Source organism: Berghia stephanieae, chromosome 7 (genome assembly GCF_034508935.2).
Source record: "Berghia stephanieae isolate SIO BIC M18660-M18661 chromosome 7, UCSD_Bste_1.3, whole genome shotgun sequence".
Taxonomy (NCBI): Eukaryota; Metazoa; Mollusca; class Gastropoda; order Nudibranchia; family Aeolidiidae; genus Berghia; species Berghia stephanieae.
The window spans coordinates 33,375,754-33,397,794 of NC_088366.1; the positions used below are offsets into that span (position 1 = coordinate 33,375,754).

Consider the following 22,041-nt stretch of genomic DNA (forward strand, 5'->3'; position numbering starts at 1 on the left):
TTCCCATTTCTTAAGTGAATAAGCACAAAAGAAAAGTAACATTTTTTGAAAGCAGTTTTTAAATTCATCTTTACATTTCGCAATGTTCTATATAATAAAAGATGGAGAAAAAAATACTCTCTCAAGGCCACATAGCGTGGCAGTTATGTATTGAGGTTGAAAAAGATAGCCACCTCTCCTCCTCTTTCTCTTCCTTCTCCCCCTCCACCACCACCTCTTCTTCTTCTTCTTCTTCTTCTTCTTCTTCTTCTTCTTCTTCTTCTTCTTCTTCTTCTTCTTCTTCTTCTTCTTCTCTTCTCTTCTTCTTTTTCTCTTCTTCTTCTTCTTCTTCTTTCTTCTTTCTTCTTCTCTCTTCTTCTCTTCTTCTTCTTCTTCTTCTTCTTCTTCTTCTTCTTCTTCTTCTTTCTTTTCTTCTTTTCTTTCTTCTTTTCCCCCCTCTCTCTCTTCTTCTTCTCTCTTCTCACTTCTCTCTTCCTAGATTAATAATTTATTTGTTCTTTTTTTTTTTTCGCATCCTCTCTCTCAATAAGATATTTCGCATCCTAACTCTATTCATCATCATCATCATTATATTATAATTATAATTATAATTATAATATAATGATGATGATGATGATGATGATGATGACATAGAGTTAGGATGCGCCAAATATCCCTTTATCTGGAGAGCTCTGGACGCAGAGAGAGAGAGAGAGAGAGAGAGAGAGAGGGGGGGTTAAAAGAATTTTATATAGAAATATTCTAACTACTTTATTCCGGAAGCCGAAGAGTTTAGGGTAAAATGATCGAATCTGTGCAGTTGTGTCGGTTGTAAAATTGAGGGGGGAGGGGGGAAGAAAAGAAGCGGACGCACCTTATGTTAATTGTGACCCTCCGCCACGAAACGGTATTAAGTCGGATTTTTCAATTTTGGGTTTTTGGTACCCAATCATAGCTTATTTCATGCTTTAAAATTTAATACCTAATTTATAAAATTCTGATTATTCATTGCCGAGATATGACCGTTTGAAGAAGAGGAAGTGTAAAAATCAAGTTTGGAGAAAACCGACTTTGAAGTGAGGCACCGTTTTCACGCGCAGTCAAATCAGTGAGAAAAGATAACTCCTTAGGTACGGGCATCAAAAATTTGACGAGAATAGAAAAATTTGGCATGAGCTTAGAATATGCATTTGATAATGTCATACAAATTTTTGAAATAATCAAATTATTACTTTTGTAGTTATTCATTATTATGTAACATCTGAAAATAAATACCCCCCCCCCCCAAAAATAAAATAAAAAAAATGCCGACAATTTTATGACATTGCTCGTTTTTAAAAAGAATTTTTGATATTTAAATAAAGAATCAATGAAATAAGAATCATTAATGTGACATTTTTGTCTTATCTAATAGAGGAAATACGATTTCAAAATGCCAAAAGTTAAAGAAGGGTTTATAATGTCAAAGTACAGTTTTTGAAATTACGTGACGCCGGGTGGGCAGGGAAAGAAATATCAAGAAAGAGGATGAGAGAGGAAGAGAAGGAAAGAGAACGTAAAATACATACACACACACACACACATACACACACACACACACACACACACAGGTGAGAGAGAGATAGAAAATGTGTGTGTGTGTGAGAGGGGGGGGGGGAGAGGGAGAGAGAGAGAAATAGAGAGAGAGAGAGAGAGAGAGAGAGAGAGAGAGAGAGAGGAGAGAGGAGGGGGGGGGGGGGGGGGGGGGAGACTGCTTGTGCATTAAGAGGGCGGGACGGAAATAGAGTAAAGATTGAAGCCTGTATAAGCTGTATAAGTGTGTGTGTCTGTGTGTGTGTATGTATGTGTGTGTGTGTGTGTGTGTGTGTGTGTGTGTGTGCGCGCGCGCGTTTGTATGTGTGAAAGAAACAAAAGGGAGACGGAGAGAGTGAGGTAGATATGAAAATAAGGATGGAGGCGGAGCAATGAATTGTAGGGATAGTTTAAGAAAGCATTTTGTTTCAAAATAAGTCATAGTCAATCAACTGGAAACATATTGACCAATGAGATTGCAATGAAAGAAATGGGCTGGTCAAATTATTCATTGCATTGTTTCCATTTTGAGTCAGATGACAGCTTTAGAAGAAGGGGGTGGAGATTATTGTGTAATGACTGACATGAAAACATGTTATTGAATCTCTTAAGTTTTTCTAAGCGTTCACCCACATTGTTGATTGTCTAAAAAGACTCCGTCCCACCCCCCCCCCCTCCCCCCTCCTTCTTACGTTACATGTTAAATGTATTTGGAAGTGTCGTGTTTGTGTAGGTTTTCGGAGGCTACTCTCATGTTGTCTAATGTTAGTCCTGATGCGTGCATTAAGTTCTCTGTGTGTGTGTGTGTGTGTGTGTGTGTTTTTTTTTTTTGGTGTGTTAATAGTTCTATATTATATTTGCTTACTCATATTTGCACAATTTCCTTAACTATTCTCTGTGACACAAGCAACACAACAACCACGGGTAGCCTTCAAGCTGTGACAACTGAAATATTTGAGAACATTTACACACGAATAAAGGATGACGACGACGACAGCGATCATTATCATGATGATGTTGATGATACTGCTGCTGCTGCTGCTGCTGCTGCTGCTGCTGCTGATGATGATGATGATGATGATGAAGATGAAGATGAAGATGAAGAAGATGAAGATGATGATGATGATGATGATGATGATGATGATGATGATGATGATGGTGATGATGATGATGATGATGATGGTGATGATGATGATGGTGATGATGATGATGATGATGGTGATGATGATGATGATGATGGTGGTGGTGATGACGTTCATTCTCTTTTTGTTTTCACTGGTTTTCGGCGACAGTAAAAATAAAATAACAGGGATAAGGAGAGATCCCAATTCCTCCTCATTAGGCAAAACCAGGCCAATGACCGATATCTTGTATTTGGTGTGTAGCCTACTGCACACAGATGATAAACGATAGAACTGCACAGACCTCAGCTACCCAATCAATGGGTCATAAACAAAATTTTTCGACTGCATCTGGCTCAATCTCGATTCCTTGGCTTATGACGCGTGTGCTCTACCAACTGAGCTGTTGGAACCCCTAATCACCTTATAGCAGCTATAAAAATAATATAATGAATCAAACCTTTCATTTATTCTGTTCAGATTGCCTGGGATAGCGTGTTTCGTTGGGCACTGTTTACCTAATGAGACGTCAATTCATTAATTCATATTTACTTTAATAATAACAATATATCTTTGTTTAATGAAAGCTTTGTAACAACTGGCTGTTTTGCATAAAATTAAAATGTATTTCCTTATATTGAGATGTTCATTTCATCTCTGAATTCAGTTGTGTTAGCAGCAGCAGAGACAACATAATCATGAAGATCCTCAACCTTCTCGTGAGTATTTTTTGCCTTTTATACTTTTCCCCAAACCAGTGTTATAATTATATTAATGCTTTGTGTTGAGTTTTGTGTTTTCTTCAGATGAAATATTTTGAGCGAAATTTAATTAATTTGGATCAATATACGCTACCGTAAAATTGAATAAAGTTATCGCCGAGGCGCACACATTTGTAGGTCTGATAACCGAGTGCCATTATGGGCCTGCTTAAAACATTGTTGTTATGGACAATATTTTGCGTTGGTTTGAAAGTATTTCCATTACAATTTTCCTTTACGTCGATTAAAACTCATGTTCAAACATTATAATAATTGTTCAAATTGCTGTTGGTTGCAAGTTTTAGATAATTATTATGTACTTCATTCAATATTGGTCTGGCTTTCTTTTAGTTGAGTGGATGTTGAAGTGTTTTGCCGTGAATGTAAATATGCTATATATATTGTGACAAATGTGTTTAAAGCGCGTTGATGTTTTAACCAAAATCTCCATGGTACAAGTTGCTAAGAAGCCCGGTTCGAGGCCTGCTGTTCGCATCTTTTTTCCTTGAACCAAAAATTTAGTACCCTTTGTTAACTTTGCGGCACTGCACCGTGGCTGACGCCTGGGTTATCTCGAGATTGACTCTTAGGAAAAAAAAATTCCATTTTGATGAATAAAGGTAATCTCATTTTATTATTACGATTATTAATAGCAGATATTCAAATTTTGATTTACTCAACGGGAGATAAGCAACTGTAATTTAGTCAAAAAGCCTTCGATCAGAGTTTAGTCTCTTCGTTTGACGTTGCTTTGTATAGTAATTCAAAATATTTATGTGACGATGCCACATTGGTATTAGAGTAAAAATCGAGATTGACAACAACTGTGTTAAATATTTAATTCCTCCATATCTGTTTTCGTGGATGGTAATTCTTAGGTCACAAGTGCTCCGATTCTGATATCACTTTGTGGACACATTGTAGGGATTCACAAATCGCTTTTCATCATACTCGTATGTGAATCGGAACTAAGAGGAAACATTGTATTTTATTACGCAATCGTTATCAATATTGAAGATATACATCACGCGGCTAGGTGGTCTTTAGGTATGGCACCCGCCTTCGGACTGGTATTTCCACATTTCGAGTCCCGCTTTGAGTGGTGCAAAGTTGAGTCCTCAGAAAAGGCTCTTTACTCATATTCTAATAGATAGATAAATAAATAAATAAATAAATAAATAAATAAATAAATAAATAAATAAATAAATAAATAAATAAATAAATAAAATGAAACAACAAAATAAAACAAACGAAATAAAAATTGATTTTGTGCTTGTACGAATACAATGCTATCATCCAAAATTTTATCTTCCCTAAAAATTACGTTTAGTGTTTTGGCCAAGGAATTTACCCAATGGAAACCGTACGGTGCTCTTATTGGCTAACCAACCAGCGGCCTCGATGAGAAAAATATCCGCCATTTTGATGTTGGCTGGGAATCGCGTTACTATAGTAAACAAGCGCTGATCGGCCGTTCATGAAAACAAGTTGCTGCTCGCTCGTTTAACTCAAAATTATTCAAAACGATCTCTCTAAAATGATATAAATATGACTTCTTAGGGTTTTCTTCACGGTCAAAACCACACAACATTCTATTAATGATTACGTCCGAGGCAAAAAGGAATATTGACAGATCGACCGAGAGTTGAACTCGTGAGACGACAAACATCAATGCGAAGTGTAGCGAGAGTCAAGCTATTGTTTGTCTTGTCCTATTCTATATAGAGAAAAGGATAAATAGTATAGCCTCATGTGTGAGTGGTTGCGTGTCATAGTCTTGTTTTTAAATTGTTTCTGTTGTTTATGTGTGTAGTGATGACTCTCTCACACTCAATTTCAATGCCGAAAGAGGAATTCCCGCACACAAGAAAGGGGAATTGGGGTGGTATTTGGCATACATATTGTATAGTATCTAGTTCTAAATAGATAACTGATTAGAATTATATTATGATATATAAACACAATGCCAAATACAATTCCGAAGTTTCCTTATTTCAAATGAAGTAAAGCTCCAAAACCTAATGGTAGTGATTGTAGTACTGAGTGTTAGTGAGGTGATGTGGTGTTGGTGGTGGTTGTAGTTGTAGTAGTAATAGTGATGATGATGTGGTGGTGGTGATGATTGTAGTTGTAGTAGTAGTGGTAGTGATGATGATGTGGTGGTGGTTGTAGTAGTAGTGGTAATGGTAATGATATGGTGGTGGTGGTTGTAGTAGTAGTGGTCGTGATGCTGATGTGGTGGTGGTGTTTGTAGTAGTAGTGGTAATGATGCGGCTATGTGGTCTAGTAGTATGACACTCGCTTCCGGATCGGAAGGTCCTGGGTTCGAGCCTCGCGCTCGGCGCATAGTTGAGTCCTTGGAAAAGGCTCTTTACTCACATTCTCTTCGTTTAATTCTATGGTTTTGGCTGAAAAAAAAAATCATTTACGAGTAACGAAAGGTGGTCGTACATTTTATTATTCCAATTATACTTTTACCACTGTAGATAATTTAAACATCAACAAATAGCATAAACATCAACAATTCTGTATTGGTCTTGTGAAGACTTTTAATTTGGTATCAAACACGGCAATATTTGGCGGTGATCTTGATCTTGTGGATATTTAAATTGCTAATAATTTGTCAAATATTCCGTCGATTTTAAAAATGGAAGTATTTTTGCATTTAATTTGACTAAATCTTTCATTCTGTATAATATAAAATGATTTTTGAGGATTAATAAAAATGACCTTTTCGTGACATTTATGACGTAATTTCTTAAAATCCTCAATATGCTGATGGCAGCACTATTCAGATATTTAATCTAGAGATGTTCAACTTTGATTTTTAAACAGCGGACGCTGTTTTTTGTTTGTTTTGGTTATGGTTAAATGCATGATTTGGCAACTAGACTATTCCTGGTTCCCCAAATGGAAGGCAAGGTAACACCAGATCGCTTGGGTGGGTCATTATGGCCCGACATGACATCCGTCCGGTGGGAATCCACGGGTTTCGAACCATCTCGTGTTTCATTTAATTTTGACATCATTTTTGTTAAGGTATTTGTGTGTCACTCCAGTTTTCGGGGTTCGACAGTTTCGCCTGACCGGGCTCTTTGAACCTTTCGGCCGAGCGGCTTCGTGTTCGTTCTGATTTTCTGTTAGGATCTGCTTCCGTAGCCTCTGGTCAATCAAGACCTACCCACAAGGCAGTGGGGCACTAGTTATCTTTTCTTTCAGGCTTTCCATCCCTTAGATGATTGTGTAGCGCTATACCAAAACTAATTAGCTCCGTCTGCCGAGTTTGAAATCAGTTTCTCTCTCTCTCTCTCTCTCTCTCTCTCTCTCTCTCTCCTATGATGATGTTTATGATGATGATGATGATGATGATGATGACCATTATTATTATTATTATTAGTATTATTGATATTGTATAAAAATATAGTCAATAACGAGCTGCCATGCTCTTCTAGTTTCAATTTAAAATACAATAATGTGAATAAGGAAGCGAAGAATATGCTGATTTCATGGATGAGGAGTCCTTTATTATAATCACAATGGAGTCTTTTATTTTTTTTCATTCAATAACTAAATATCATAATATGTGCCGTATTTCATTCCCGTTCCGGACCAAATAACGAGTTCAAGGGAAACAATAATAATGATAATAATAATAATAATAATAATAATAATAATAATTATTATTATTATTATTATTATTATTATTATTATTATTATTTTATTAATCATCATTATTATTGTTATTATTCATTATTATTATTATTATTATTATTATTATTATTATTATTATTATTATTATTATGTTTTACACAGTTTATGAACATTTCTTTCCCTTTATTGCAATAGGCCCTAGGAATCATCTTATCAATTATCCCTGATTCACATACCCAAGCTCCGACGCCGGCGAGATCGGTAAGCATACGGATATTTATAATGTATATAATCGACCCGCTCTCCAAATAATTACATCTTATATTATATCATCAACCAGTAAACATGTTCCATATCTGATATATATATATATATTATATATCTTACCACGTCTCCACCCTTTCTCTTTCCCTTCTTCCTCCCCTCTCTCATTACGGCAGGCATTCAGGTCGTCACAAACGTAGTCATAATATATATATATATAAGTATCAATCCACTGTTAAGGTGACCACTGTGAAATGCACCAATTGGAGGACCAAGCATATGTCTTGTTCAAATTGATTAAACTGTTCAATCTTTGTTCAAATGAGTATAATTTGATTCCCTACAATGATTTATGAACATAATTCTGATGCTTGATGATCACAATGGTATATAGAAAATTACTCGGTCCCCCTACTGTTTCTGCTGCTTTAAGGAGACATTTGGTAAAAACATGTTTTTAGGGAGACCACATTAAAAACCCCTTTTAGGGAGCCCGGTATATGTTTATATATGGGTATACCTAAGAGTGCATTTTCAAGTGAGCTACCACCAAATTTACTAAAACAAAGTAAGTCCTTAAGAGCTTCATGGCCATAGTGTCGAAACTTATCCCAGTGTGCGTAGAATGAAGTGGCCGAGAAATGCATTTACTAACTCATCCCTCCGAAGGGGGCGCTCAGGGAAATAACCTGGCAAAAAATATTCCCAGTTGCTCCGTGCGCCATTATTTTTGCAGTCCCCAACCCCTTTAGAAGCCTGACGACCCAGGTTAAAAACAAAGATAGAAGGGACCAGGCAGAGGAGTTGATTTGTTGTTGTATACCACTGAATGGACTTGGTTTGTTTTGTTTTTAAGGGTTTTACTTTTACGGCGCTTGCAACACATTAAGGTCATATCAGCGCCAGTAAAAAGGAAGAAAATGGGATAGTAAAAAGTTCTGGAACTACAATTAGAGCACCGAAGAAAAAGTAAGGCAAAGGGGATTTGTTTCAAATAGGAAACAGTAGATTCCAAGAGCACACTATCAAAGTACTTAGTTTGAGATGTGATAGTTGTGGATGAGGCTCTGACTGAGTTGGGGAATGAACACTAGGTTCCAAAGACAATGATGTACTCAGCATTCGGTACCACACAGAGCATGAAGAGGAATCAGACTCGGAGTCAGCAACAAAATCGGGATCCTGTATATTTTGTGGAAAAGATGACAGATCAATCAATTTATTCATGTTGACAATAAACATGAAGAGCCATTGTTTAATAATCCAACTAAACAATTAGCTGGTTAATAATGCAAGTATAATAAAAGAGTTGAGAAAGGCAGACATATTGTCTAAGTATTTAATATGTTCAACTGTGCATGAATAAATATAGCTACACCAACCAGGGCTTCAGTAAACTGCTTTTAACCAACTCTCTAAATCCTACACCAGGACCAACAACTACAAAACAATTTTTTATCTCACTACGATTCTGGACATATAAACTGTTGTCATTGCAACGATATGAACTTCCTAACCTTGCATCTGCAATATAATTAACAAAAAAAGTTGATAAACATTACAATGCAAGAGAATTGGGACAAAATGCGAGATCAAAAGTATAATCCCAACAGAAGCTATTGTCATTTTTCCTGGAAACGCATCGTTTTCACATTTTGTCAAATAAAAAACAAATGACTTCAAATGTGAATGGTTCATCAATGAATATTACTTCAAAATATAACGAGGAAGGTTTAAAATAGTGTTATTGTTGGCAAAGTGCACTGCAAAGAAAATTTTTAACAACAAAAGACTAGGAGGTCCCACTGGTGTAAAACAGTGTTGTCCTTGTCCTGAAATATTGAATCGCGCCTAACAGACTGCAGGTCTCATCTTTTGTGGCATTTGTGTTTTGTCCACCACAAAATATGGTGATGTGAAGCATTTTGAGCATGGTGCGAACTGTGGATAAACGCTATACAAATGCTATGCTTTTGTTTCAATTTACATACTTACCAAAACTGAATCATGCGATATGGAACTTTGTTCTGCATCACTTTCAGGCTCTGAGTTGGAGTCTATATAAAATAAAAACAAACAAAGAAAAGCTGAAGACTATCATCTGCAAGTTTTTCTCTAAACCCTTAAACAAAAAATCATGCCATCTTGTGCTGTAAAAGGATTTTTATTTTATTATTTACTTTATGACTATTGTCGTTTAGAAAAAAAGAAAATTAAGTCCGAAACCTTTTGGCTATTTTGTTTTAAATTTCAAGAATGTCAGAGTTGACAAGAGAGGATGGAAATATAATTCCAGAAACCAATCTGTCTATAATCATATCCATATGATAGTTTTTCGTTCAAGATTCAGGTACAGTCTATTTCGGATAATCGCAACACCTTGGGATCATCGAAAATGTTGCGATTAACCGAAGTTGCAATTAACCGAAGTTCAGTTTCCTGTCCACTATTTCAACATTTTACAAATTTGTGACCCTCCGCCTCGAAACGGTATTAAGTCGGATTTTTCAATTTTGGGTTTTTGGTACCCAATCATAGCTTATTTTATGCTTTAAAATTTGATACCAAATTTATACAATTCTGATCATTCATTGCCGAGATATGACCGTTTGAAGTAGGGGGAGTGTGAAAACCAAATTTTGAGAAAATCGACTTTGAAGTGAGGCATTTTCACGCACAGTCAAATCAATGGGCAAAGATAACTCCTTAGATACGGGCATCGAAAATTTGACGAGAATAGTGAAATTTGGCATGAGCTTAGATTATACATCTAATAATGTACATACAAATTTTTGAAACAATCCAATGATTACTTTTGTAGTTATTCATTATTATGTAAGATGTTCTTAAACAAATAAAAAACTGGGAAAAAAATGCCGACAATTGCTCACTTTTTCAAGAATTTTTGATATTTGAATAAAGAATCAATGAAATAATGTATTATTAATGTGATATTAATGTGAAATGTTTGTCTTATTTAATAGAGAAAATACGATTTCAAAATGCCAAAAGTTAAAGAAGGTTTTATAATTTGAAAGTACAGTTTTGAAACTACGTGAAGCCGGGTGGGCAGGGAAAGAATTATCAAGAAAGAGGATTAGAGAGGAAGAGATAGAATGAGAGAGTAAAATACACACACACACGCACGCACACACAAACACACACACACATGTGTGTGAGAGAGAGAGAGATATATAGAGAAAAAGAGGAGCGAGAGGGGGAGGGGAGTGAGACTGCTTGTGCATTAAGAGGACGCGAGGGAAATAGAATAAAGATTGAAACCTGTAATTGTATGTGTTTGTGTGTGTGTATGTGTGTGTGTGAAAGAAACAAAAGGGAGACGGAGAGAGTGAGGTAGACATGAAGAAAGGGATGGAGGCGGAGCAAAGAATTGTAGGGATAGTTTAAAGAAAGCATTTTGTTACAAAGTAAGTCATAGTCAATCAACTGGAAACATATTGACCAATGAGATTGCAATTAAAGAAATGGGCTGGTCAAATCAATCATTGCATTGTTTCCATTTTGAGTCAGATGACAGCTTGAGGAGGAGGGGTGGGGCTTATTGTGTAGTGACTTACATGAAAACCTGTTATTGAATCTCTCAAGTTGTCCTTAGCGTTCACCCACATTGTTCATTGTCTAAAAAGACCCCCCCCCCCCTTCCTCCTTTCTTTCAGTATACAAAGAAAGCACGACAAAACGAACATCCATCTCTCTCTCTCTCTCTGTTTGTCTCTCTCCCCTCTTCATCTATCTATCTATCTATCTATCTATCTACCTATCTATTTATCCATTTATAGGTTTGTCTTTCTGTCTGTGTATCTATCCATCCATTTCATTTTTTAGTTACACGTATTTCCATCGGGAGTTCATTAATTGTTGAAGGTTCTATTTATTGTTCTGCTTTTGTACTTAAAATTAAATGTTTATCCTACAACAATCTCTGTAAGTGTAAGATTAGTCAACTGTTGTCCTATTAAGTCTTAGCATGTCCTATAATTTCATGAATAAAAAAAGAGGGACAAAGGAGGACCATCACCTCGATGCAGCTAGACAAAGAGATAATAGCACGTGGTGTGTATCAAAATGCACAAACACACACATATGTAACACACGCATGCTGACGTCATGAAGATCGCCCGAGCATTATGGTCTACAGCCACAGCGCATGTGATGAGCGTTGACCAATCAGAATCATTCATTTGTAAGGTTGTCAGGGAAAAACCTAGACTTGTTTACAGTTTTTAAAGTCCATTATTGGTTGAACCATGAAATTGTGAAAACAGTCATGCTTTCTCTGAGATAGATAAAGACACGCCCTTTGCTGTGATATCTTACATCTTATTGGTGGAGAAAAAGACTCGGTATTACTAAGCCTTGGAAAGGGTGGCTCTCTGAGAGAAAGTCAACTCTCGTTTTGAATGTGTCACTGATAGTTGCATTTTTAAACTTGAAATTTATATAACTTATCGTCATTGTTTATGTTGAATTATTATGTTTTCATGTAGAAAAATGATTGTAGTTTCTGAAACAACCAAAAACTGAAATTTGATAATTTTGACCATTTCCACTTTAAAACCGGTTTTCTTCGTTTTCCAAATCCCGACTTAATACCGCTTCGAGGCGGAGGGTCACATTTATTGTAAACTCAAACCAGTAAATGTTATTCTTAGTCCACCACATACAAAGCAATTTCATTGAAACAAAAACCATATGGCAGCCCTGTGTAGATTTGTCAACCAAAAGCAGCTATGAAGCAAGCCGGTGTCTGACTCAGATTGGACGAAGTTTCACTTTTTTTCTCAACATTTGTCAGAGTTCAAGAGATTAGCCTTAATGAGAGACAATAAGCTCTCACCAAACTCGTTGGTTACAATGCACAGTTGTTAATCCTAAAACAAAGGATATCGCTCAGTCTCTCTTTATAACTGTCATTTATAACCTGTTGTCAAGATTATGACCAGCCCCCACCCTTCTTCAATTTAATGGCCACCGATGACGTCACAAACCCATACTGCAAATCCCTGCCCTCTTTCGACTCTAATAGAGTGGTGACACACTACCGTAGCATTAAATCCCGCTCACTCTCGATTCTTCAACCTGTCACGATTTCATCCATGATGAAATTTAATCATGATATATTGTTTGATTTCTTGAATTTACCACTTTTTAAAAACCGAAGTTTGTTGCAATTAACCATTGACTTTTATATAGAATTATTTCCATTTCTTAGGAAATGTTGCGATTAACCGAAAGTTGCGATTAAACGAGTTGCAATTATCCGGAGTGGACTGTAATAGTATTACACATCATGACTCAAACAAAAATAAGCAAACTATGTGTACCTAAATATTTAATTCATTTCCTCATCAAATTACATTCTTACCATTAACATCATAGATCACATCAAAAGGGTTGTCTGGATTGGCAGCAAGACATTTTTTCAGGATTTTTAAAGCTCAAATCTCTCTGATCTGAAGGTACAAAAGAAATAGCATATTCTCAACATTAAACTATGATTTTGTGATATGGCACACTGTATGAGCATGATAAATCAAAGACAGGTTTAAGTTTAAAATATTTTATATTCTTTTCAAAAATCCATTCTGGTTTTGCCAAAATAAAATAAACGCGTGAAGTGTTGAGTTGGATAGCGCTAAAAGTAAAAGTAAAAGTAGTAAGTAGTAGTAGTAGTAATAGTAGTAGTAGTAGTAGTAGTAGTAGTAGTAGTAGTAGTAGTAGTAGTAGTAGTAGTAGTAAACGACAGATCTTACAGAGCTAGTACTATCTACTAGTGTGAATCTACAGTCTACAGAAGTTCCCGAATTACCTGACTCCACCTCCGAATGACTCAGACTGACAATTGACAATCATCAATCGGTGTGTGATGTCTACCCGATTTCAATTCATAAATCAACAGTGATAGAATAAGAATGGCCAATAACTTACCATTTAAATTATCTCGGTGTCTCTTCAATGATGCCTCCAGCATCAATTTACCCCACGATGCCATAGTTTGGAAGTCAGCAAGTGCCGAGCAATGAAAAAATCAGCGCCGTAAATACGAAAACGAAAGTAGGAATTGTGCGAAATTGACTAAACATATGTTTCACAAAAAAATGAGCTACTATGTTTGCTTGTCTTTTGTCACCACGATAAGAATCCGAGCCGAGATTCGATACATCTGTTTCTAAAAATAGATTATAATTCGTATATCTTGTTCATTTCACAGTTCATCAACTTTCACACAATTGTTTATTTTATTTTCATTACTATAAAAATCCATATAATGCTCTAGAATTTTAGACAAAATTTCGGAAAGATATAGTGCCTCACTATTGAAATATATCGATGAAGACACTGGTACCCCTATTGTGCTTTTTTCAGGTGGTCACCTTATTGACCAACGCAAGGAATTTACCCAATGGAAACCGTACGGTGCTCTTATTGGCTAACCAACCAGCGGCCTCGATGAGAAAAATATCCGCCATTTTGATGTTGGCTGGGAATCGCGTTACTATAGTAAACAAGCGCTGATCGGCCGTTCATGAAAACAAGTTGCTGCTCGCTCGTTTAACTCAAAATTATTCAAAACGATCTCTCTAAAATGATATAAATGTGACTTCTTAAGGTTTTCTTCACGGTCAAAACCACACAACATTCTATTAATGATTACGTCCGAGGCAAAAAGGAATATTGACAGGTCGACCGAGAGTTGAACTCGTGAGACGACAAACATCAATGCGAAGTGTAGCGAGAGTCAAGCTATTGTTTGTCTTGTCCTATTCTATATAGAGAAAAGGATAAATATATAGCCTCGTGTGTGAGTGGTTGCGTGTCATAGTCTTGTTTTTAAATTGTTTCTGTTGTTTATGTGTGTAGTGATGACTCTCTCACACTCAATTTCAATGCCGAAAGAGGAATTCCCGCACACAAGAAAGGGGAATTGGGGTGGTATTTGGCATACATATTGTATAGTATCTAGTTCTAAATAGATAACTGATTAGAATTATATTATGATATATAAACACAATGCCAAATACAATTCCGAAGTTTCCTTATTTCAAATGAAGTAAAGCTCCAAAACCTAATGGTAGTGATTGTAGTACTGAGTGTTAGTGAGGTGATGTGGTGTTGGTGGTGGTTGTAGTTGTAGTAGTAATAGTGATGATGATGTGGTGGTGGTGATGATTGTAGTTGTAGTAGTAGTGGTAGTGATGATGATGTGGTGGTGGTTGTAGTAGTAGTGGTAAGGGATATGGTGGTGGTGGTGGTGGTGGTTGTAGTAGTAGTGGTCGTGATGATGATGTGGTGGTGGTGTTTGTAGTAGTAGTGGTAATGATGCGGCTATGTGGTCTAGTAGTATGACATTCGCTTCCGGATCGAAGGTCCTGGGTTCGAGCCTCGCGCTCGGCGCATAGTTGAGTCCTTGGAAAAGGCTCTTTACTCACATTCTCTCACCGTACTCAGGTGTAAAATGAGTACCTGGCCGTTAACAGAGTTGTCTTTGTCCGAAAAATTGTAATATCGCCTAACAGGCGTCATGTCCCGTCCTACATGTTAAATGTTGACCAGGAACCCCTTGTAAAGCGCTTTGAGCACATTTAGTAGATATTGCACTATATAAAGCTCAATTAAAAAAAAAAAATTTCAATGATGATGATATGGTGGTGGTGGTTGCAGTAGTAGTAGTGGTAGTGATGATAATGTGGTGGTGGTTGTAGTTGTAGTAGTAGTGATAGTGATGATGATGTGGTGGTGGTTGTAGTAGTAGTGGTGGTAGTGATGATGATGTGGTTGTGGTGGTTGTAGTAGTAGTTGTAATGGTGATGATATGGTGGTAGTGGTGGTTGCAGTAGTAGTGTAGTGATGACGATGTGGTTGTGGTGGTTGTAGTAGTAGTGGTAATGGTAATGATATGGTGGTAGTTGTGGTTGTAGTAGTAGTGGTAATGGTAATGATATGGTGGTGGTTGTAGTAGTAGTGGTCGTGATGACGATGTGGTTGTGGTGGTTGTAGTAGTAGTGGTAGTGATGCTATTGTGATGGTGGTTGTAGTAGTTGAGGTAGTGATGTGTAGGTGGTTGTAGTAGTAGTGGTGGTGGTGGTTGTGGTAGTAGTGGTAATGATGATGATATGGTGGTGGTGGTTGCAGTAGTAGTGGTAGTGATGACGATGTGGTTGTGGTGATTGTAGTAGTGGTAGTGATGATGATGTGCTGGTGGTGGTGTAGTAGTAGTGGTAGTGATAATGATGTGGGGCTGGTGGTTGTAGTAGTAGTGTTAGTGATGATATTGTGGTGGTGGTTGTAGTAGTAGATGATGTGGTGGTTGGAAAACACATTACAGGTTATTATAATACATGATTACACATATTCTCTAACTTCATTTTTTGACAGCTTCGTTGTGCCATAAATATACGCAACAGTTCTGAAACATTTTATTGTGGATTTTGATATTGTTTGTTGTTTTTCTTGTGTCGTTATGTTGACATAGATACCGAATGAATGGTAATTACTACATTCTCAGCCAACAACAAAATGGCGCTGAATGCTTTCATTGGTGGACACTTTTTAGGCTTCGCACGTATTCTCATTCGTTTAATTCTATGGACCAACGTGAAAATTTAGGCATAACTCTTCTTACTTTGGTGTTTAACAAATAACTTCAATACTATGATTTACAATTATATATCCTTGACGGTTGGGTTGACAACCTTAAACTAAAATCAGAAAAGTGAATGTGATAGAGGTCAAATCAATAGGGGGACCAGATTTTGGTCTCCCTATTGGTAAAGTACTGAAAAATGAACTAATAGGGGTACCAAAAGTCTCCCTAACCGGTATTAATATATATATATATATATATATAAAATATATATATATATATATATATATATATATATAATATATATATATATGGTCTTTTGGTATGACACTCGCTTTCGGATCGGAAGGTCCTGGGTTCGAGCCTCGTTCTGCGAATAGTTGAGTCCTTGGAAAAGACTCTTTTCTCGCATTCTCTCACGCTACTCAGGTGTAAAATGAGTACCTGGCCGTTAACAGCTAATACTATATTATTATTATCATTATTATTATTATTATTATTATTATTATAATAATAATAATAATAATAATAATAATAATAATAATAATAAATAATAATAATAATAATAATAATATATATATATAACTGAAAAACAACAACAGCAACATTTGCTTCTCTCACATACGTAAGACGTGACATGACGCATGTTAGGCGATATTATAACATTTTATTTTCGGACAGAGACAAAGCTGTTAACGGCCAGGTACTCATTTTACACATGAGTAGCGTGGGAAAATGCGAGGAAAGAGTCTTTTCCAAGGACTCAACTATGCGCAGAACGAGGCTCGAACCCAGGAACTTGCGATCCGAAAGAGAGTGTCATACCAAAAGACCACATAGACAACAACAAACTCTCAATGGTGTTCTTACCTTTGGGACCTCAATCCTCCAATGGTGTTCTTACCCTTGGGACCTCAATCCTCCAATGGTGTTCTTACCCTTGGCACCTCAATCCTCCAATGGTGTTCTTACCCTTGGCACCTCAATCCTCCAATGGTGTTCTTACCCTTGGGACCTCAATCCTCCAATGGTGTTCTTACCCTTGGCACCTCAATCCTCCAATGGTGTTCTTACCCTTGGGACCTCAATCCTCCAATGGTGTTCTTACCCTTGGGACCTCAATCCTCCAATCTAAACACCAGGCTGACGGGCCACTACTCAATAATTCCAAATAATACACATCTTTCTGAAGCTGTTATAGTTATTTTTGTATATTACGTAAAAATGAATGTTTTTCACAATCATAATTATTCTTATGATGATGATGATGATGATGATGATGATGATGATGATGATGATGATTTATATATATTATTATTAATATTATTATTATGTCTATCATTATTATCGTTATTAATATTCTGAATAATTATCGTCATAAAAATAAGTGGAATAAAAGCAAAACTAATGTTATGTAAATAGATAAGAGAGTTTATCATTCATAAAATGGGATAATATATATTTTTTATTCAGGAAGTTTTGCCTTGAGCACGTGATATAGCCTTTGCCTAAATCAAACGCTACATTCGGTTAACACCTGTGTCAATTCATCCCTCGATGAAATTGACTTTGTTGCAGAACTTATCGAAAATCTCTCCTTGTAAAACGTTTTTTCACTTTTTCAAAAATATCTATCCATTTCACCAGAATCGCAGGCCCGCAGGAAGTAGAGGTTCTGTAAGTAGTATTTATCATATAATTTCGGTTTAAAATCATCCTCATCATCATCATCATCATCATCATCATCATCATCATCATCATCATCATCATCATCATCATCATCGTCGTCGTCGTCATTATTATTATTATTACTAGTAAAAAGCCCGCAATTTCGCGGGGAAAGAACTATTTTCATTCGATATTGTACCCACCATCATTTAATGAGGGCATATTGGTAAACAACGTTGTCTGTGTAACTTGGTACATCCCCCTGTTGATTTTTCTATGTGGCCCACCATGAAGTGTAAGCTACTATAGCCTCTGACACGTGACACAGCAACATATAGTTGTCCGTGTGTGTGAAAACAGGTTGTGGTAAGAAAGTCAACTGCGAAAATAAACCTGAAGTAGCAGACGTGAGCAGACTTGAAAGACGATCCTGGGATCGAGAACTTACCTTACAGTACAGTACTCTGGTGATCATGTTTGGTGGCGTTTGGCACCGTTTTTATGCACCTCCACTGGAGGTGTACAAAAACGCACCATTTTTATGCACCTCCGTTGGCGCTGCTGGTTGATTAATGAAAATGTTTCTGCTTGAAGCTCGAAGGAAAAAATAACGATAAGTGTTGAATTGTAAGCCTCAATTTAATAGACGAAGACATATTGTGGACGTTTCTGATTTCCCCTTTATCAACAAAACACGACGAATAAGACACTAAGAACGAATGAGAGATGTGTAGTGTGAATGGCGTAGATAAGGTAAATAGACATAAACAATGATGGGACGGGAAGTTTTTGAAAAACAACAAAAACAAACCAAAAAAAAAAAATGAAACAAAAAGAAGAAGAAGAAGAAGAAGAAGAAGAAGAAGAAGAAGAAGAAGAAGAAGAAGAAGAAGAAGAAAAACTGAAAAAAAGACCCCAATAAAATTACAAAGACGCGTTAAACGCGTACACTGATGATAATGATAAAATATTATAAAATGATAACAATCGACGTTTATATATAAATGCACATCGTTAACATATTGAATGGTACCGATGTTGTTTTAAAAAAAATAAATAAATAATAATAATAATAGATTAATTTAAGGTTTTAAATATATGTCCAGTGACGAAAATGATGTCTTTCTCAATAAAGTAAACTTTAAAAAAAAATGTCCACAATGGGATTGAACCCAGTACTTTCAAGGTTAGAGTCTGACAGCTTATCCACTGCGCTACGCAGCCTCCTGACTATTCATAACATTTAATAAGGTCTTTCTAAAACCTTATTTTACCTTTAATGCTACTTCTATTTTCTTGTTTTAAATTTCCATTTTTTAAAGATTATTATCATTATTTAAAATTTATTACCAAAGAAGTTAAACCTGGGTATTATCCACACGAAACCATCACATTGAAAGCATCAAAGGGGCAATAATAATACTTGATGTCATAAATAGATGAAAACTGTTGAAAATTTAGTGTAGATCTGATATCCTTAAAGTAATTAAGTGAATACATTATTTCAAATGCGACGATTTGCGTAAAAACGCCAAACTGACAACTTTTTACCGTGTCGAAATTGGTTGTTTTTGAGAGTGTTAGTGTCATCGGTTTGACTCAACAAACTTTCAAACTGACTTTAAATTATAGAAGGAAATCAAATTATCTGTTTATCTATCTGTAAAAAATACATTTCTAATTTTCAAATCTTTCAGTAGAGTTCTGCGCCGTATAATTTTTTTTATTGACTCAAATGACACAATGTTCTCCACAAGGCTAGAATATATTTTTTAAAGACAACAGTCTACACGTTTTTATATTCCATGTATGTTCTAAACTGCATTACACAGTTCCTCCTCGCCTCCCCTCTTTTCACTTAATTAATTGCGCACCTTTTAGAAATATCTAGCATTCTATTTTAATTCGTGCTTCCTTACAACAAAGGAGCATACCGACCAACCAATGTTTTGTTTATTCATCTTAACTACGCCACTACCACAGTATCTCATTCACCATTCATCTACGGTGTTTCATTCATCCTGTTTTGTTGATAAAGGGGAAACCCGAAACGTTCATTTGATCTGTTTTGTAATTAAATTGAAGCTTACATTCAATTTCACATTATTACTTATTTCTTCGAGATTCGAGCAGCAACATTTACATTAAGTGAATACATTATACTGGGGATGTATAGTAGGGGGAATTAGGCTAAAACCGTGCAAATTCGGGTTGAAAGCATGAAAATTTGCATACAGTTTGCTAAGACCCATAGAAAAAAACATCTGATATAGAACCACTCTGGCAATCAATCATAACGTATCGGTTTAAGGCCTTAGATTTTACCTATTACAGCTATATTAAACAAGGGAAATAACTGCGTAAAAAAATATATTTTCTTCATATTCATTGTATTAGGGAAAATTAGGCTAAAACCGTGCACATTGGGGTTGAAATCCTGAAAATTGGCATATAGGTAGCTATGACCCGTATAAATAACACCTGATATTGAACCACTCTGGCAATTTCTCAGAACAGTGCATTTTTAGCACTTTTATTTTTTCCTATATAGCATTACTTATCCGAGGAAATAACCACGACAATACAATGTGCGTTCTAAAACTTTAAATACACCGGTAACCATTTACGGTAGCTAACTGATGGTTATTTCGTGTTGTAACTAGTAGATAAAAGCGGGAGAGGGGGGAGAGGGAGTGAGCGAGAGAGAGAGAGAGAGAGAGAGAGAGAGAGAGAGAGAGGAGGAGAGAGAGAGAGAGAGAGAGAGAGAGAGAGAGAGAATTTTACTCATTACTGTACTAACCTAACTAGTAGATAAAATAGGGAGAGGAGGGAGAGGGGGGAGAGGGAGTGAGCGGGAGAGACGGAGAGAGAGAGGAAGAGAGAGAGAGAGAGAGAGAAAGAGAGAGAGAGAGAGAGAGAGAGAGAGAGGAGAGAGAGAGAGAGAGAGAGAGAGAATTTTACTCATTACTGTACTGACCTAACCCCCCCCCCACCTCCCCCCACCCCACCCCATACACACACACCCTTCATCTACACAAGTCCGTGCAAGGCAAAACGGGACCTTAAACACTTGCATCGGGTGCCGATACATTCTCTCTTACATGAACATTTGATGAGTTTTTGGGACATTTTTGACAATTCTGGAAATAAGCTCCACAGTGGTTCATGTCGATCGTCGCATTTGTTGCAGGGTTCTCTTCTATAAAAGATATAATGTTAGCAAAAGCTCGACTTCTTTCAAGAACTGTGACATCATGATTATCATCAGCAGTGACATCTTTTAAAGCTTGTTTTTTTAAAGTCTCGTGCATGACAAATTTTATGGTATAGGGCGGTAGTGTGCCTCCTGAGCGACTAAATCTCCTCCGGCAATAAATGACAACATATCAGAATCTTTTATAGATAACGCTATTTCACGAATATTTTCATCCATATCTGTTGTCATTACAGAATTGAGTACTCCCGATGCTATGTTTTTACAAAAAAGCACTTTTGTTTATTATAGCCAATCTCTAATTTTGAACGTTGTCTCATTATTCTCGTGGGTTGCGAAATATATTCATTCGGTGACTCCTCCAAGTCAAATGACGAAGTTTGGAATTCTTGTATGGCAATTCTTTTAGATTTCTTTAATTCTAATCGCCTAATTTTGTTGGCATTACATTTTACACGACAATACTTATGCCACTTAGCATCATTTTGTTTTAAGCTTTCAATAATCTCATTTCTTTCTCATGAATTAAAGACATAGATACATCCAACTTGTTTTCATCACAAACCAAAGAATTGAATTGTGTTAAATCTTCAAAAAGAGTTTCATAGCCTTGCCCTTTGTCATACCTCTTCGACTTAGAGGGACATTATAAACGGTAAATAACGTAAAGTAAATAACTTGCCACAATACAGCATCATAGTGGTTAATGATGATGATAATGATGATAATTATAGCAATGAAAGTGGTATGCTTACTCTTTACTGTCATCAAGTTTGACCGAAATAGGTTTTAACTCACGTAAAATGATTATAGCAGTATTTTTGGAAAGAAAAGAAAACAGGAGGAGGGAGAAGGAGCACTGTCCTTTGTCAACACCGGTTATCGGCATTTATTGAGCGTGTTCTGCTAGTCTGTTTTGCTCATCTTCCCGTCTGCCCGTCCGTTTTAGAGCAATTGATTATACTTATTAAATCAGATGCAGAAAAAATCTCATATTATAGAATATTGCTCCCTTGACGTCCTTTAAAACAAGTGAAATTGAATAGTATTTACGATTAAATAATTTGTATGGTTCGTGAATCGAAAGTAAAGGGAAAGGAAAACATCCGCTTCGACGCTAAAAATAGTCACCTATGGGAATCCAAAGGATGACGTAAAACAACCTTTGGTGGGCTTGCCTCGAATTTTTACACAATAAAAATGAGA

The 22,041-nt window shown here is 36.3% G+C and overlaps 1 long non-coding RNA gene across 3 annotated transcripts in view; it reads left to right on the top strand.

The window, feature by feature from the left end:
* LOC144977116 (uncharacterized) overlaps positions 1-22,041 on the top strand; it is a 56,156-nt gene that overhangs the window by 28,961 nt on the left and 5,154 nt on the right. The window contains exons 2-4 of one of the 3 annotated variants that reach the window (XR_013646240.1): positions 3,340-3,391; positions 7,280-7,345; positions 17,601-17,630. This is a non-coding gene — a long non-coding RNA (uncharacterized LOC144977116). Of the gene's footprint in view, positions 1-2,868; positions 3,392-7,279; positions 7,346-17,600; positions 17,631-22,041 lie in introns of those variants that run through there. The other 2 variants (XR_013646239.1, XR_013646238.1) reach the window with 2 other exon arrangements.